The sequence below is a fragment of the Canis lupus genome, chromosome 6 (genome assembly GCF_003254725.2).
Source record: "Canis lupus dingo isolate Sandy chromosome 6, ASM325472v2, whole genome shotgun sequence".
Classification (NCBI taxonomy): Eukaryota; Metazoa; Chordata; class Mammalia; order Carnivora; family Canidae; genus Canis; species Canis lupus.
In genome coordinates, this window is record NC_064248.1 from 7,331,231 (window position 1) to 7,345,977 (window position 14,747).

General features: G+C 44.7%; 1 pseudogene; it reads left to right on the top strand.

Annotated features, from left to right (window-relative positions):
* The first annotated feature begins 1,728 nt into the window (after positions 1 to 1,728).
* On the top strand, positions 1,729 to 13,939 carry LOC112646052 (developmental pluripotency-associated protein 4-like; annotated as a pseudogene).
* Positions 13,940 to 14,747: the final 808 nt, after the last annotated feature.

Here is a 14,747-nt window from a genome sequence, read left to right on the forward strand (position 1 = left end):
TCATGAGTTTGAGCCCCATGTTGGGTGCAGAGATTACTTAAATAAATAGATTTTGGAGGCACCTGGGTGGTTAGTCGGTTAAGCCTCTGATTCTTGATTTTGGCTTGGGTCATGGTCTCAGGGTTGAGTCATGCTCTGCGATCAGTGTGGAGTCTCCTTGGCCCTCTCCCTGCCGCCACAAATAGATAGATGGATAAAATCTTTTAATTAAATAATTAATTAATTAAGGGTTGATGTATACAAGCCCCAAAGTACATAAATCAGAAGTGTAGAGCTCAGTGAACATTTGCACCATGAAAGCAGCCTCCCAGTAAGACCCCAGGTCCCCTTGCCTGGCTGACTTTCAGCAGGAGTCTGATACACTGTGTAGACAGTAATAGGATGGTTGGAGGGGGATGGGGGTTGGTTTAGAGGATGGATCTGTTTGAGATATATTGAGAGGGAGATACCTCCTACCAAGAGACAGCCCCCATCTCTCCCTGACTTGGCCTCCAATCTGGCATACAAACAGTCTGGTTGGGGAGAGATTGAAAACCTATCTGGATGTGGACACAGGGTTTTCAATACTCCATTCATGGGGCCCAGTACAGCCCCCAGTGGAATAATCAGCTTTTGTCTTCCCTCTGCCTGACCTGGGGACAGCTGGAAGATGGGGAGTTGAGGACTATGAGGAGGGGCAGCCACAGGCCAATCTTTACTGAGGGGCTCCATAGCGATCTGGCCCTGCCCCTGCCTCACCCCGTGGGACCCCAGGTGAAAATGAGACTTAACTGTTCCCTGCCCTCTGTGAACTGTGACTCTCTGAAGCTCTCACACTCCCTGGCTGCCCTTTATTAGTGTACCTTTTGCCTTTACAGCAGGGGGTGGGGGGCAGGCAGCATAACAGTGCTTAGAAGTATCAGCTCTACCACCTACTAGCTGTGTGATCTCACCCTACTCATCTGTAAAATGGTGCTAGTAATACACTTAGCTCCAACAATTGTTGCTGGGTTAAAGGAGCTAAAGTCTGTAAAAGGTTTAGCCTAATGCCTGACCCACCATAAATGTGGTAGCTTTCTTTTTTTTTTTTTTTTTTTAAGATTTTATTCATTTATTCATGAGAGACACACACAGAGAGAGGCAGAGACACAGGCAGAGGGAGATGCAGGCCCCACGCAAAGAGCCTGATGCAGAACTTGATCCCGGGACTCCAGGATCACGCCCTGGGCCGAAGGCAGGCGCTAAACCACTGAGCCACCCAGGGATTCCCTGTGGTAGCTATTTTATTGTTAGTACTATCTGTGGACCTTTGAGGGCAGGGATCAGATCTTGTTCAATGGCAGCATCTGGCACAGGATGGGTAATCAGGAAATGTTTGTTGAATGACTGAATGAAGTTTAGGGCTGCAGAATCATAGAATGAAGCAGTTAGAAGGGGCTCCGAAGATCAGCAAGGGTAATACCACATCTGACCAGTAGAAAACTTGTCATTCTCTCTCTCTCTCTCTCTCTCTCTCTCACACACACACACACACACACACACACCAGCAAAAGTGAAGTATTCATACCTGGGGGAATGTTCTGGGCTCTTTCTGTCCCTTCTTCCAGTCAGTCCAAGGTCAAATCTCAAATCACTTTTTCTGCCCCCAGGACTTTAGGAGGGGGAAGGATCCCCCAAATGCAAATCAACACAGACCTTTCTTCTTTTCTTTCCAAAGCTGGAAGATGAGCAGAGGCAAAGTCCCCGTCCATGGAGCTGGCTGGTGGCCCCAGCCTGTCCCCACCCAACCTCAGTGGCAGAGGGAAGCAAAGCGAGAGTGGAGGTGACCTGCACAGTCTGGAGCAGTCCCAGAGAAGGGGCACCCAGGCAGAGGAGGAGCTCAGCGGTGAGGGGACAGGTGTGGACTCTCAGGGCCAGACAGCCCCTCCTTCCCCTTCCTCCTAACCCAGGGCTCCAGTTTCAGAAAGGGAGCTCTGCCAAGCATCCCTGAGCTCCTGTAAGAGCTCTGATCCAACTCTTAATCCTGTTGCCTGGGGAGTTCCCTAGATCAAGCCCTGACCCAAGTCCCATTGGGGGTTTGGAAACTTGGTCACTGGAGCCAGAGTGTGTGTGAGGGTGGGAGGGTGGGTGGCGTGGAGCTTCCCAGGCAGGCAGGGCCTCTAATCTTGCTGTTGATTTTGCCTTACTGTTGTTCCTCTTGAGTTCTGGTGCTTTTGAGCTTTGGGGCTTTTGTAGTTATTGGCGACAGGAAGTGGCATGTGGCTCATTCTATAGCTTGTGGCTTCCATGAAATGCTGTGCTGGAATTCTGCACCTTCCTGCTGAAACCACAAACTCTTAAAGCCAGAATGTCCCTTCAGGGTGGTTCCCCAACCTGGTTGTGCCTCCACATCAGCTCCAGGGGTACTTAAAATATATATACAGATTTCTGCCCCCACCACTTCTGCTACAGAAATTCATGGATAGGGTCCCCCAAAAGCATATTTTTGAAAAGCCCCTGAGGATCAGACATGTTTGGGGACTAGGGATGTAGTCAGAGCTGTTAATCCTGCAGGTAAGAAGATGAGTCTAAGAGAGGAAAAGGGGAACTTTTCCAGCCCGGGGAACTTTGCAGGACTTAGTTTCCTAATCCTGCATCCTATTTCTCGGAGAAAGAGAACTCTCTGTGGGGAGGTCTGCCATCACCCTGCTCCCAAGCCTATATGCACTCCTGTGTCTACACCCATCCTTCCTTTTCCCTCCCTCTTCCCCCTTCCCCTGGCCTGACCAACTGCTCCCCCCGCAGTCCAGACCCCACAGTCCAGACCCCGTGTCCTTCTGCCTCATCAAGGACCTCCCTCTGTCCATCCAGGCATCCTCTCTCTGCCATATTCAGCTGCTCTTTCCCAACTGGATCCTTCACATGGGGCTCTGAGCATCCTCTGGTCTCAGTCATTACAAGCAAGCCACAGAAAACCCTCTCAATCTGTGGCTGGTGGGTCCTCAGGGTAGAAATGGCCAGGCCCTCATTTCCTTATGCTCTGTCACTGGCTGGAGGATGCCTGGGAAGTGACACCTTGGCTCAGATGCTCAGGCCTTGGAAGGTGCTGGAACTGGAGGCTGCCAGCTGTCTGCGTTCCTCACGGCTTATCAGCAGGTTCTTTCTAGCAGGGAGACCTGAGCAGGAGAGCATCTGCTTGTATTCTGCACTGGCCTCCACTAGCCCCTCCTCTGGCTAGTGCCCCGTCCCTCTCCTCTCCATCACAGCCAGACTTCACTAGAGTGCTGCCTGCACACCCAGGTCTGCCTCCTTACCTCTCCCTGAGCTCAGCTTGCTCTGGTCTGCCTTCTGTCCTCACCATTCCACTGAGGAAACTCTTCCTTTTTTTTTTTTTAATAAATTTTTTATTTATTTATGATAGTCACACACAGAGAGAGAGAGAGAGAGAGAGAGGCACACTCCATGCACCGGGAGCCCGACGTGGGATTCGATCCCCGGTCTCCAGGATCTTGCCCCGGGCCAAAGGCAGGCGCCAAACCTCTGCGCCACCCAGGGATCCCTGAGGCAACTCTTCCTAAGGTCACCAGTGACCTGTGTCATGAGATCCAAGAGAGGATTTTCATTCCTTGTTTTCTTTCTTTCTTTCTTTCTTTTTTTTTTTTTTAAGATTTTATTTATTTATCTGAGAGAGAAAGAGAGAGAGAAAGCACAAGCAGGGGGAGGGGCAGAGGGAGAGGGAGAAGCAGACTCCCTGCTGGGCAAGGACCCCCCCCCAAACACACACACCCCATGCCTGATGGAGGGGAGGCTTTATCCCAGGACCCCGGGATCATGACCTGAACTGAAGGCAGATGCTTAACTGACTGAGCCCCCCAGGCACCCCTCATGCAAGCATGTTTAAAGCCTCTGCTCTGGCATGACACATACAGCACCTGCTCATGTTTTATTTTTTAATTTTATTTTTTAAAGACCCATCATGTGACAGGTTCCTTCAGCTACTTTTTTTTTTTTTTAAGATTTTATTTATTTATTCATGAGAGACACACAGAGAGAGGCAGAGACACAGGCAGAGGAAGAAGCAGGCTCCATGCAGAGAGCCCAATGTGGGACTCGATCCTGGGACTCCAGGATCATGCCCTGAGCCAAAGCACTCAACCACTGTGCCACCCAGTCATCCCTGGCATCTCTTCTTATAAGGATACTACTCCTATGGGATGAAGGCCCTAACCCTTATGACTATTTAATCTAAATTATCTTCTCAAGGCCCTATTTCCATAAACACTTACATTTGGGGGTGGGGGTTCAGCATGAATTTTGGAGGGATACATTCAGTCCATAACAGACAACCTAAAGGAGAAATGGAGGGATTTTTTTTTTAATTTTATTTATTTATTTATGATATTCACACAGAGAGAGAGAGAGAGAGAGGCAGAGACATAGGCAGAGGGAGAAGCAAGCTCCATGCACTGGGAGCCCGACGTGGGATTCGATCCCGGGTCTCCAGGATCGCGCCCTGGGCCAAAGGCAGGCGCTAAACCGCTGCGCCACCCAGGGATCTGGAGGGATTTTTCATGTTCCTTCCTTAAAGGGTATGACCACAAGCCTTCTCTCTCATGGCTAGAACTTCTCATAGCCACAGCCTAGCTAAAAACTGTATTACTGTACAAGAAGGGAAAGTAACGGGGTACCTGGGGGGCTCAGTCAGTTCAATGTCTGACTCTTGATTTCAACTCAGGTCATGATCTCAGGGATTGAGCCCTGTGTTGGGTTCTGTGCTCAGTGGGGAGTCTGCTTGAGATTTCCTCTTCCTTTCCCTCTGACCCTCCTCTCTATCTCTCTCTTTCTCAAATAAATGGAAAAAAAGAAGAGGAAGAAGAAGGAGGAGGAGGACGAGGACGAGGACGAGGATGAGGACGAGGAGGAGGGAGAGCAGACACCAGAGGACAACTACAGTTTCTGTCACTGTCCTCATGTTTATTCAAAGGCAGCTATGCGCACCTCTATACCACCAACACACATTGTCCTCATATTACTTGATATTCTGGCAGCATTTGATGCTCTATCAGTTATGGTGCTTTTAGGAGGCAAGTAACAGAAAACATAAATCAAAGTTGCTCAAAAGGAGACTTTATCTCACTGAACAAGAAGTCAGAGGTGAGACCATTTCAGGATTGGTTGATTCAGTGGGGTGACATCATCAGGGACCCAGGTGCTTCCCATCTGTCTACTCTGCCATCATCCTCCTCTTGGCTGCCTTCCCTCTTGATTCAAGATGGCGGCCTCAGTTCTGAGTATCTCATGCATATGACAATGTTCAGAGCTAGAATATCCCTATCTGTGTCCTGTTTTAAAAGCTGGGAAGAGGGGATCCCTGGATGGCTTAGCAGTTTAGCGCTGCCTTTGGCCCAGGTCATGATCCTGGAGTCCCAGGATCAAGTCCCACATCAGGCTCCCTGCGTGAAGCCTGCTTCTCCCTCTGTCTGTGTCTCTGCTTCTCTCTCTCTCTCTCTCTCTCTCTCTCTCTGTGTCTCTCATGAATAAATAAATAAAATATTCTTAAAAAGAAAAAAAAAAAAAGCTGGGAAGACTTTCCAACAGATATCCCCTTGAGTCTTCTCAGCCAGATTCAGTCACGCACCCACTGCAACATGACTGGCAAGTGGAGGGGAGCCCTAGGCTCAGTCTCCGGCCTCCTCCCTCCTGGGAAGCCTTGAACAAGCTCAAAGTGTACAATTCACTGGTTTTAGTATATTCACGGAAATATGCAACCATCACCATAATCTAATTCTGGGACATTTTCAGCACCCCCCCAAAATAAACCCTATACTCATTAGCACTTAATCCCTACTCTCTTTCCCTCCAGCCCTTAGCAACCACTAGTTTACTTTCTGCCTCCGTGATTTGCCAATTCTGGACATTTCAGATAAATCCAAGCCTGCAATGTGACTTTTTATGTTGGCTTCTTTCACTTAGCATAGTTTCCAAGATTTATCCACGTTGTACTATGCATCAGTACTTTGTTCCTTTTTATTTATTTATTGAAATATTTCTTTCACATCATCATTTTTAAAAAGATTTTAAGTAATCTCTACACCCAAAGTGGGACTTGAACTCAGAACTCCGAGACCAAGAGTCGAATGTTCTACCGACTAAGCCAGCCAGCCAGGCACCCCTATATCTTTTTATAGCTCAGTGATATTCTCCTGCATGGATATACTAAATAAATGAATTGATATAGTTCTATCTAGAATATATGAGAAACTCAAAATTCAACTTTAAAAAACCAATTAGAGGGGAACCCTGGGTGGCGCAGCGGTTTAGCACCTGCCTTTGGCCCGGGGCGCGATCCTGGAGACCCGGGATCAAATCCCACGTCGGGGTCCCAGTGCACGGAGCCTGCTTCTCCTTCTGCCTGTGTCTCTGCCTCTCTCTCTCTGTGTGTGACTATCATAAATAAATAAAAATTAAAATTAAAAAATAAAAAATAAAATAAAATAAAATAAAATAAACCAATTAGACAATGGCAAGCCATAAAGAGACATTTCACCATAGGGGCTATAGAGATGGTAGACAAGCACATGAAAAGATGAGCTGACCATTACGGAGACACTATTTAAGATCAATATGAGATGGGGCGCCTGGGTGGTTCAGTTGGTTAAGTGTCTGATTTTCATCTCAGCTCGTGTCATGACTCAGGATTGTGCGTTCAAGCCCCATGCTGGGCTCCATGCTGGGCGTGGAGCCTACTTTTAAAAATAAAATCATTATGAAATGTCATCATACCTATCAGAAGGGTTAAAGTAAAAAGAGTGACAATACCAAGTGCTAATAACAAGGATGTGGAGAAACTGGATCCCTCATATGTTGCTGGCAAAATGTAAAATGTTCCAGACATTCTGGAAAATAGTTTGGCAGGGTTTTCTAAAAAATGAAGTATACACTTATCATACAGCCTAGCAGTTGTACTCCTGGGCATTTACCTCAGAGAAATGAGAATTTATGTCTGTACAAAAACCTATACATGAATGTTCATAGCAGCTTTATTTGTAATAACCAAAAGCTGGAGACAATCAAAATGTCTTACGATAGGTAAGTGGTTAAACAAGCCATACATGGCACAGCTATTCCACAGAACATTTCTTAGCAACAAAACGGAACAACTATTGATATAGGCAATAATCTGGATGGATCTCAAGGGCATTATGCTGAGTAAAAAAGGCTAATATCAAAAGGTCACGCACTATATGATTCTATTTATATAACATCCACGAAATGACAAAATTACGGAAGTGGAAAACAGATTAGTGATATCCATGGTTTAGAGATCGTGGAGGGGTAGGAGGTGGGTGTGGGTAAAGGGGTAGCATGAGAGAGATCTTTGTGATGATAAAATAGTTCTGGGGTTCCTGGGTGGCTCAGTCAGTTGAGTGTCCAACTCTTGGTTTTGGCTCAAGTCATGATCATAGGGTTCTGGGATAGAGCCCTGTATTGGGCTCCCTGCTCAGCAGAGTCTGCTTTTCCCTCTTCTTCTACTCCTTCCCCCACCCACTCATGCACTCACTCACTCACACTCTCTCTCTCAAATAAATAAAATCTTATTATTTTTTTTTATTTTAAAAATAAAAGTGGTACAGGGTGCCTGGCTGGCTCAGTCAGAAGAACATGTGACTCTTGATATTAGGGTTGTATTTTCAAGCCCCACATTGGGTGTAGAGATTACTTAAATTTTTTTTTTAATATTTTATTTATTTATTCATGAGAGACAGAGAGAGAGAGAAACACAGGCAGAGGGAGAAGCAGGCTCTCTGCAGGGAGCCCAATGTGGAACTCGATCCTGGGACACTGGGATCATGCCCTGAGTGAAGGTAGATGCTCAACCACTAAGCCATCCAGGTGTCCCGAGATTACTTAAAAATTAAATGAACAGGGATGCCTGGGTGGCTCAGCGGTTGAGCATCTGTCCCACACTGGGCTCTTGCAGGGAGCCTGCTTCTCCCTCTTCCTATGTCTCTACCTCTCTCTCTCTCTGTCCCTCATGAATAAATAAATAAAATATTTTTAAATTAAATATTTAAAAAATGAATAAATAAAGATTAAAGCAACATTTTTAGCACTTCTTGAAATCACCACCTTGAGGTGTGAAAAATGGTTTCCAACAGGTGGCTTTTTTCTGGTATGAGAAGCTACAGGTGCCCAGGGATTGATTTACTGATAAAATTTCTCAAAATCCTTTGGAAGCAGCTGGGCTTAGCTGGAGTGTAGGAAAATCTGGTGTACAGTCAATGAGTGGATTTCCATTGGGCTCCACATTCTGGAATGCCTCTCCCACGTGGAGCACCTCTTCTGCTCTTGAGCTCCCTGGGAGGGCAGTGACCCTCAGATGCTTCCATGACTCCACTTAGGTCAGTTATGAAAAGACCTCACGCTCTTCTAATTTTATTTATTTATTTATTTATTTATTTATTTATTTATTTATTTATTTATTTATTTTTACAGAGTGGGGCAGAAAGAGAGAGTGGAGGGGGAGGGCCAGAGATCATGACCTGAGCTGAAATCAAGTCCATGCTTAACTGACTGAGCCCTCCAGGCATCCCGATCTCATGCACTTCTAACAGCTTGCTAAATCCCCAGGAAGTTTGTTGCATGAAATCTAACAACAGTGCCCAAATCCCCATTCTTTCTCTGTGTGTTTGTCTGGGCAAGGTGGGCTGAAGTAGGGATCCGCTGAAACCCATTATTGTGAAATAAAAGTTCCATTGTGAAATGCCTTTGCACTTTTACAAAATGCAGTTTCCACACACACACACAGAACATGTGAAAGCAAAATCCAGAGGACAGAAGAGAAGTGCCACGTGATTCCCTATAGAATCACTGAAGGGTCATTCTTTGATCTTTCGAGAGACAACTGTGGGAAGCACGTTTGGTGAAGCACCGGTGTTGAAGGAGAGTTTCAGAGGGTGAGAACCAGAGGCCTATTATGTTCATTCAGCACTTTCTTTCACTGGCAGCCTAAAGGCTGCCAAGGCAGAAACATCCCAGGGGAAAGTGCTCTTGGACTGGGCAGCCAATGGCTCAGAGGAAACTTCTGGCAGCAGTGGCCACGTTCTGAGAATCAAGCAACCCCCGTTGGCCAGTAGCTACATTTTTCTGATGCAATATTTAACATTTTTGTTTTATTTTTGTGGTAAAATCCATGTTACATAAAATTACCATCTAAATCAGTTTTTAAGTGTACAGTTCCTTAGGGTTAAGTATATCCACGTGATTGTGTCCTCATTTCTAGAACATTTTCATCTTGCAAAACGGAAACTCTACACCCATTAAACAACAGCTCCCTATGCCCCCTTCCTTCCAGCCCTGGGCAATCACCACCCTACTTTCTGTGTCTATGAATTGGACTCCCCCTGGGACCTCATATAAGTGGAATCATACAGTATTTGTCTTTCTGTGACTGGCTTATTTCACTGAGCAGAATGTCCTCAAGGATTAGTCATGTTGTAGCAGGTGTCAGAATGTCCTTCCTTTTTGAAGCTGAATGCTATTCCATTGAATGGATAGATCATATTTTATTTATCCAGTGCACTCATTCTGTGTTCTTTTTCTTCTATCTGGCTATCAGCATCCATTCCATCAGAAAGACTTTTTAACCCTACCTTCAAAATATATCCAGTCTAATATGTATAGATTATATGAAGATTATATATTTTATATATATACATATATATGTGTATATATCCATAACCCAGCCTCTTCCAGTATACTGCCTCCATGCCACTCCATTAGTGTCACACATTTCTCAACAGAGGTGATTTCACCCTAGAAGGGCATTTGGCAACTTACAGAAACATTTCTGGTGGTCAAACCTAGGAGGGTACATTTTGGGTGGTCACAACTGGATAGATGCTGCTAAACATCCCACAATACATGGGACAGGCCTCTGTAACAACAAATTATCCAGTCTGAAATGTCAGTAGTGCCTAGCTTGAGAAAACCTGCTCTGATACATACCTTTATCCTGTCTCACTCCGACTGTTGCAGTCCTAACTGGTCTTTGCTTCCATGCTCTTCCCTCCAAATATATTCTCTGTCCAGTGACCAAGTATCCTTTTGAAGGGTAAATCACATTCTGTTATTTATTTAATTTATATTTATTTATACTATTTATTTATTTATATTTATTTACTTATTTTTAAAGATTTTCTTTTTTAAATTTTATTAATGAGGGCAGTCTCGGTGGCGCAGCGGTTTGGCGTCGCCTGCGGCCTGGGGTGTGATCCTGGAGACTCGGGATCGAGTCCCGTGTGGGGCTCCCTGCATGGAGCCTGCTTCTCCCTCTGCCTGTGTCTCTGCCTCTCTCTCTCTCTGTCTATGAATAAATAAAATATTTTTAAAAAAATATTAAAAAATTTATTTATGAGAGATACACAGAGAGAGGCAGAGACATAGGCAGAGGGAGAAGCAGGCTCCCTGAAAGGAGCCCAATGCAGGACTTGATCCCAAGACCCCGGGATCACACCCTGAGCCAAAGGCAGATGTTCAACCACTGAGCCACTTAGGCATCCCACTTTATTTATTTTTTTAAAGATTTATTTATTTTAGAGAGAGAGAGCACACACACATAAGTGGGGGGAGGGCAGAGGGAGAGGGAGAGAGAGAATAGCAAACAGACTCCCCACTGAGTAGAGCCCAACACGGGGCTGGATCTCACAACCCATGAGATCATGACCTGAGTCAAAATCAAGAGTCAGATGCTCAACCAACTGAGCCACTCATACACCCCTTTCCAGACATTATATTATATGCATATGTAATCATTTAAAAATATACTTACTAAATGCAATGCAGTATCCTGGATTGGATCCTGGAACAGAAAAAAGGCATTAACAGTAAAAACTGGAAGTATCAAAATAAAGCCTGGAGTTTGGTAGGAAGAGGGGCAGAAGGAGAGGGAGAAGCAGACTCCTGGCTGAGCAGGGAGCCCAACGTGAGGCTAGGTCTCAGGACTCCAGGATCATGACCTGAGCCGAAAGCAGACGCCCAACTAGCTGAGCTACCCAGGTGCCCCAACACTTCTTTATTTTCTAAGGTAATTTTTGAACACTCTGTAATAAAAAAAGCCAAAACATGGTACAAAATGTCTATTTTCCTGAGCTGTAATCAAGGTCACATATTTGCTCATGGGGGCTGTAAATTTTGTATATCATTTGGCTTTTAATAATGAAGTAGTGAAAAATTCCCCCACACACTTCAGAACTCCTTTCTTTTTGTATTCTTGAATTTCTTTTCATTTCAGTCACTGCACAAAAAAATGTGCCAAATCCCAGCCCATCAGGATATCTCCAGTCTGGCTAAAGTCTGGCCACAGAATGAAGCAGTAGAATCAGCAGCATATGGGTATGTGTGTCTGGCAAATTCCAACTGCCCTACAATTCATGGCTACTCTTATTCCCTATCACATACCAGCTATTTTGTCTTTCTAGGGTGACAGGCAGAAAGGAAAGTTCTATTTAAAAAAAAATTTTTTTTTTTTTTTTGAGAAATCTCTATAGGTAATGTTGGGCTCAAACTCACAACCCTGAGATCAAGAGTTGCATGCTCCATTGACTGAGCCAGCCAGGTGCCCCGGGAAAGTCTTATTTTATTTTATTTTATTTTATTTTATTTTATTTTATTTATTTTATTTTATTTTATTTTATTTATTTTTTTTGAGGAAAGTCCTATTTTAAAAAATATTTATTTATTTATTTGAGAGAGAGAGCACGTGCAAGAGAAAGATGGAGAATGGGGGGAGGGGCAGAGGGCGAGAGTCTTCAAGCACACTCCCCACTAAGCATGGACCCTTACAGGCTCCAGGACTCTGAGATCCTGACCTGAGTCAAAATCAAGAGCCGGTCACTCAACCAACTGAGCCACACAGGTGACCTGTAGCTATTTTTATCACTTACAACAGTGTCCTAAAAAGTCACCTCTCTTTAATGGTTTGTGCTTTTTCTCTTTTGAGGGGTGTGTAGGAGGGGTCATGTTTAGCAAATACCCTCCATCTCACTCTGTCCGGGAAGGTTATATTTCCTTTCATAAATTTTAAGGTTTTGTTCCTACACATTCAGCTCTTTAATTTATCTAGAACTCATTCTTATGTATGAAGTAGAAATCTAATTTTTTCCCCATATGGATAATCATTGTCACAGCTCCTTTTATTAAGTTGTCCATCTGTCCCCTCTGTCATGTGTCATATTTCACATATGCAAGTGGCTGTTTCTGGGCTCACTCCTCCATTCCACTGCTGGTGTTTTTCTGTCCTATCAGCACCCCATTTTAATTACTATGGCTCTAGAATATGTCTTCATAGCTGCGAGGGTGTGTCTATCGCATTGTTCTTTTTCTTCAGAAGTCTTGATTTCCTTGATCCTTATTCCTCTGTATAAATTTTATTTTTTATTTTTTTTTAATTTTTTCAAAGATTTTATTTATTTATTCATGAGAGACACACACACACACACAGAGAGAGAGAGAGGTAGAGACACAGGCAGAGGGAGAAGCAGGCTCCATGCAGGGAGCCCGATGTGGGACTTGATTCCGGGACTCTGAGATCATGCCCTGAGCAGAAGGCAGACGCTCAACTGCTAAGCCACCCAGGCATCTCCTTCTGTATAAATTTTAGAATCAGTTTACACACCTGTTGAGATTTTGTAGAGATTTTACACACCTGTTGAGATTTTGTAGAGATTATAGGTTAACTGGGAAAATTGAGATTTTTATGATTTTTTACGACATTTCCCATCCATGAATATGGAATAGCTCTCTGTGTACTTAGATATTCTTTGATGACTTTTTTTTTTAAGATTTTATTTATTTATTCATGAGAGATACGGGGGGGGGGTGCAGAGACAAAGGCAGAGGGTGAAGCAGGCTCCATGCAGAGAGCCCGATGTGGGACTCGATCCAGGGACTCCAGGATCACACCCTTGGCCGAAAGCGGCGCTAAACCGCTGAGCCACCCAGGCTGCCCCGGATGTGGGACTTGATCCTGGATTCCCGGATCATGACCTGAGCTGAAGGCAGGCGCCCAACCGCTGAGCCATCCAGGTGTCCCCCTCCATTACCTTCTAAAATTGCCACCTGCCAACTTGCTTCACCGAGACATCCTGCAGGCCTGGTGCCATGAACTCAAGCTGAGCACCAAAGGTCAGAGATTAGATGTATATAAGCGAATCTGCGGATATGCTTACCGAATCAAAAGAAGAACATTCCTGTCACTGCAGAGGAGGCCAAGATTCTCACACAGACACAAAGAAGATTGATGTTGGACAGGGGGAAATGTCTCTGGAAAGTCCTGGAACAAAGATACCTTCTGATGGAACCTACCCTCCTGAAGTGGCTGCTCCTCCTGAGAGGTCTAATGCTCTCCTGGAGGAGGTTGATACTGTTATGACAACTTCAGCCCTGGATGCCGTGTTTCCCTCCTGGTCCAGAATTGCAGCCAAGGCTGGGAAGATGGAGACAGTGGCATCGCCACAGGAGGCTCATGGTGTCAAGTGATGTGTGAGAGAAGTCTGCCTGCACACACAGAAGGTTGGGTTCACCTGCAATTTCATGCAGGACAAGCCTGGGTGCCTGAAAAGTGGGGGAGAGTATGAGCCCTCTTCTTGCTCCCTGCTTGTAACTTTCTACCTCCACAGCTGGAGAACAATATGCTGTGCTCCAAGAAGAATATGGAATGCGTTCAGAAGAATAAGGTGTTAACGAAAAGCCTTCAATGAGCTTACAATATCAGGAAAAGGGATACATCTGTGATTACAATTAATGGTACAAAGAGAACTACAATCAACTCCGTGGTGACACTGATGGCTGGACCGCAGGCTGCTCATACCCTCCATCCTTCCTGCTTACAGGGACACAGGCTGGTGCATTGCAGATGTGACCCTCCAACCTCCACTGGGGCCTGTGGCTTCATGGGTAGAGATACAGGTTTTAAATTGGAAGAGCAAAAAAAAAAGCAAAAAAAAAATTAAAATAAAAATAAATAAATTGGAAGAGCATTTCAGAAATTACCATTCATTCAACTTAATAAGATGAAAAAGTCATTCATACTACCAAATGTTTACCCTTCTGAAGTAGAAGTGACCTTAACTTCTTTTATTTTTATTTTTATTTATTTATTTATTTTACCTTAACTTCTTTTAAAGTGGGAGCCTGAGCCTCACCTAGCAGAGGGTGATGGGGGTGGGGGTGGGGAGTGGAAAGCACAGGTGTGCTTCCTTGCTGGATTTCTCTTGCAATTCTAACTCCTTCAGAGGCTACTACCTTCTCAGGTTCATGACTTCAGACTGTTGAGTATTTTATTTTATTTTATTTTTTTAGAGATTTTATTTATTTATTCATGATAGTCACACAGAGAGAGACAGAGAGGCAGAGACACAGGCAGAGGGAGAAGCAGGCTCCATGCAGGGAGCCCGACGTGGGATTCGATCCCGGGCCTCCAGAATCACGCCCCGGGCCAAAGGCAGGCGCCAAACCGCTGGCCACCCAGGGATCCCGCTGTTGAGTATTTTAAACCAAAGGAAAAGCTGTTACTCTTTCCCACTCCCAAAAACATACTCAATATACAAAATATTTTTTGATGTTTTCTTAATAAACTGAGACCTCTATGGATGTCTCTGGGATAATAATATAGAATACTATATGGGTATTACTTCCACTTGTAAGTATCATGTATGTTTCTACTGCTTAAAGATATTTAAGGGTGGGATGTCTGGGTGGCTTAGAGGTCAAGCGTCTGCCTTTGGTTC